This window comes from Lytechinus variegatus, chromosome 3 (genome assembly GCF_018143015.1).
Source record: "Lytechinus variegatus isolate NC3 chromosome 3, Lvar_3.0, whole genome shotgun sequence".
In the NCBI taxonomy this organism is placed as follows: Eukaryota; Metazoa; Echinodermata; class Echinoidea; order Temnopleuroida; family Toxopneustidae; genus Lytechinus; species Lytechinus variegatus.
Window position 1 is genome coordinate 74,557,386 of NC_054742.1, and position 5,075 is coordinate 74,562,460.

The window sequence follows — 5,075 nt, forward strand, 5'->3', positions numbered from 1 at the left end:
ACCATTGCATGAAAAGGAATATTGCTACATGTATTAGCAGGGGTTGGGTCAATTATTTTCTTCTTTGACAATAACGTAATTGAAGAAATTTTCCAATTACAATTACTTTTGTTAATTGCAATTTCAATTACTCTAGAAAGTCATAAATGAAATATCTATATGTATTTTGTATGTACCAGCACCACCTATCAACATAATTCTAAGTTACAGAGAAACTGACAAGATGAAGTTTCATATTAAAGAGCATAGATTCTGCCTATTACTCATTGATGCTGAAGCAGTTGACATGAAAAATTAAAAGTCATAAAGGAGAAATATATTTATTGTGAATATGGCCTTATCATATATCAGTGGAAGATAATGTGGGGATTAGCGGATTATCATTTGGTCATTCAAAAATAACGAAAATAATACACAAGATGGAAATTGCCAATTAAAAAGTGTTAAAATGCCTCTACGAAATATGCCTCGCATCAGTCTCTAAATCGACTCGAATATGATGAGTGCATGAGTGTACAAGAGATGTGATTGGCTCTGCCACGTCAGGCTCCATGTATGCAAAACCTGTTATGAGGGTACGTTTTCTCCACACAGTCACTGAATACTTTGATCACGAAATGAAAGAAAACCCAAAAGTTTATCTAGATTTGGATTTTCAAATCGATGATTTTGAAGATGGAAAGAATGATGATGAAGTTTCTAGCTCTAGTGAACAACAAAGTGACGTGGATGGAGGTAAATTAGGGGAATTACGCCAATGATGATGAGTTGGACAATTCAACTTGCATGCCGATTTGCTACCAACTCATGCAGCTGCTAGCTTCACCGCGGGTCAAATACATAAACAAGTGGAATGCCTCTCGCCGTCTCATCTGCATCACGCGATTCAATATAGCAGCATTGCTGACTTTGAAAACAACTAAACTCGCACAAGATGTTCAGTGACAATTGGTTACTCTTATTCCACGTTTTATGAACTAGACCAATACACTTACAGAGATAGGATGGTAATTCAACAAATACCCCCAATGTGGCCAAAATTCATTGACCTCACATGATCCTTGACCTTGATCATGTGACCTGAAACTTGCACAGGATATTCAAGGATACTTGATTACTCTTATGTCCAAGTTTCAAAAGTCAGATCAATAAACTTGCAAAGTTATGATGGTAATTCAACATATACCCCCATTATGGCCAAAGTTCATTGACCTTTGATCTTGGTCATGTGACCTAAAATGGGCACAGGATGTTCAGTGATACTTGATTACTCTTATGTCCAAGATTTATGAATTAAACCAACATACTTTCAAAGTTATGGTAATTCAACAAAAAAAAACAATTCGGCCTAAGTTCATTGACCCTAAATGGCCTTTGACCTTGATGATGTGACCTGAAACTTGCACAGGATGTTCAGTGGTACTTGATTACTATTCATGAATGAGATCCAAAAACTTTAAAAGTTTTGATTGTAATTCAACAGATACCCCCAAATCGGCCAAAGTTCATTGACCCTAAATGACCTTTGCTTGGTCATGTGACATAAAACTCACGCAAGATGTTTGGTGATACATAATTGACCTTATGTCCAAGTTTAAAGAACAAGTCCATATATTTTCTAAGTTATGACATTTCAGAAACTTAACCTCAGGTTAAGATTTGATGTTGATTCCCCTAACATGGTCTAAGCTCATTGACCCTAAAAATGACCTTTGACCTTGGTCATGTAACATGAAACTGTAATAGGATGTAACACCTACAAATAATTTATTACATGCCCCTTAAAAAGTGGCCTTGGTGCCCCTCTGTATGGCCTTGGTGCCCTCTGCTGCCTGGCCTCAGTGAAAAAGTGCCCCTCAAAAGAATGGCCTGCCCCCCAAAAATCCTATTTCGAGGCCTGTGATAGGCATTGCCTTGTTTTAGTTACAGGCTGATCTATTTGGGGTCGGACGTACACTTTGAAGGGGTCGGACGTACATTGTGCAAAATATTTACACACTGTACGTCCGACCCCCTTTGAAGATCAGTTACACAAAACATAGACATTCTAAACTGGATTTTTTAAATATTACATACTGTTTGGTTAGTTGTCTTTCACATAAGATGGAATTAACAAATGAATCTGATGCTGGTGAAGAGTTATGCTTGATAAAGTTGACATGCATTCAGACAGTGTATGTCTGACCTCCATACTGATTTTTCATATCTATTACAAATGAGTCAGTGGGTTTAAACTGTTTCCATTTCGATATCTACATTTTTAGATCACATCAATAATGAAACAACTCAACTATTCACACAATGCAGGATATTTTTTACTGTTAAACTTCAAGTAAAATGTATCTTTTTTAATGGTTTGCAAAAGACGTGACAAAGAATTTCTTCAACATTAAAAAACTTGTCCTGTTACAAACTTTGTTTGAACAAGGTCGGTTATAAACCATGAGTCTTCCCTGATGTTGTAATCAACGAAACATACAATATGACCTTTTGACCCCTAGCTAGAGGACCTTTGATCTCTCCATCCTCAAGAACACATGTAATTTTTCCCACTGATCGTTTCGTTCCAAGTTTGGGCAAAATTAATGCAGAAATAGGTCATTTGACATTTTTACACCTACATGTAGATGACATTTGACCTCTGGTGGTACTACCCACTGATAATTTGTTCCAAGTTTGAATACATTTGAATACAATACACATAAAAAACTACCGGTATCGAATGTTAACTTTTGACCCCTAGAAAGCTTGAACAATTGAGCTTGAAATAACAAAATGAACAAAAGTGACCTTTTGACCCCTAAATAACGTTAGAAATTATCATCTTCATCAACCAAAAAATTGTATTACCCACCGATTTTGTGTTTCAAGTTTGAACGATATTGATGCAAACAAAAAATTGATTTAAACAAAATCTGTCAAAAAATGACTGAATGGCCTCTTATCTTTTGACCTTTTGACCTCTAGATGACCGTTGACCTCATCAACACACACATGGTATCAACCAATGATCATTTGTACCAAGTTTGAACAAGGTTGATGCAGAAATAAAGAAATGAGAACAAGTCACAATTAAATGAATAACCCTTCACATTTTCATAACTTACACCCCTATAGGCAAAAGTAGAATAGTCTAGACATCCATGTATCATTACAGCAAATGGGCAGATCTATTTCCCATAGAGGGGCAATTGCTGTACCTGAGTTTGAGGGGAAGGGGCAATTTCTTCTTTTATATGGAACTTCTTTGTTTATTAAATTTCTCATGTATTTGTAGGTTTGTAATTTTGATTTTCTTTTTTAATTTCCTGCAGGCTATTATTCAGTCAAAATTACCACTAAATTCATTAAGTTATGTGATAATTTGAGATGAAGGAAGGCAGTTTCCCATGAATATGCACACAAAACACAAATAAATCACCATTTCTTGAAGATATAATCATTTAAAAATCTACATATTGTCAAAAATGTGTGGTATTCTTTGTGAAATTGGTCTCAAAACTTGTGCAAGACTTCAATGAAAAACCAATAAAACTATACAGCGATATCAAGGTGTGTTAAAAGAACTATCATGCAAAATATTAAAGGACAAGTCCACCCCAACAAAAACTTGATTTGAATAAAAAGAGAAAAATTCAACAAGCATAACACTGAAAATTTCATCAAAATCGGATGTAAAATAAGAAAGTTACATTATGGCATTTTTAAGTTTTGCTCACTTTCAACAAAATAGTTATATGAATAAGCCAGTGACATCCAAATGAGAGAGTTGATGACGTCACTCACTATTTCTTTTGTATTTTATTATATGAAATATTTTTATTTTCTCGTCATTGTCATGTGAAATGACGTTTCATTCCTGCCTGAACACGTGGAATTCCATTATTTTAACATTTTGTGCTTAAGGCAAGACCTTGATCTTGACCTTGATCATGTGACTTGAAACTCGCACAGGATGTTCAGTGATACTTGATTACTGTTATGTCCAAGATTCATGAATCAGATCCATAAACTTTAAAAGTTATGATGGTAATTCAACAGATACCCCCAATCGGCCAAAGTTCATTGACCCTAAATGACCTTTTACCTTAATCATGAGACCTGAAACTTGCACAAAATGTTCAGTGATGCTTGATTACTATTATGTCCATGTTTCATGAATCAGATCCATAAACTTTCAAAGTTATGATGGGAATTCAACAGATACCCCCAATTTGGCCAAAGTTCATTGACCCTAAATGACCTTTGACCTTAGTCATGTGACATAAAACTCAAGCAGGATGTTCAGTGATAATTGATTAACCTTATGTCCAAGTTTCATGAACTAGGTCCATATATTTTCTAAGTTATGATGACATTTCAAAAACTTAACCTCAGGTTAAGATTTCGATGTTGATTCCTCCAACATGGTCTAAGTTCATTGACCCTAAATGACCTTTGACCTTGGTCATGTGACATGAAACTCTGTTAGGATGTTCAGTAATACTTGATTAACCTTATGGCCATGTTTCATGAACTAGGTCCATATACTTTTTAAGTTATGATGTCATTTCAAAAACTTAACCTCAGGTTAAGATTTGATGTTGACGCCGCTGCCGTCGGAAAAGCGGCGCCTATAGTCTCACTCTGCTATGCAGGTGAGACAAAAACTAAAAAAATGTTTAAAAACTCCTCGAAACAGACGGCTGCTAGACCAAAAGCTTCAGTCTCTGTATTTTGGTTGTTCTGCTGAACTGTGTTGGCTCACTCACCAATACATAGATTGAAGAGCTTGGAGGCCCGTACGTACAGACAACGTATTTTAGCAGTACGTTAGATCCAACAACGGAAGCCAGATTTTCTGATCGTTTTCTTGTACATAAAATGTCACATTATGAAAAAGAAATCACATCCATATTTACGAAAAAATGTTTGAAATTCAGAAATATCGTACCTTAGACCCCAGTTACAGCTAATTCCTTTGAAATGATGGAAACATCGTCATCTTCGATCCTTTCGTCGGTCAACGTTAGTTGCCATCTTGGATGACGTCATCATCCTTACAGACGTATTTAACAGTCACTACCTATCGCGAT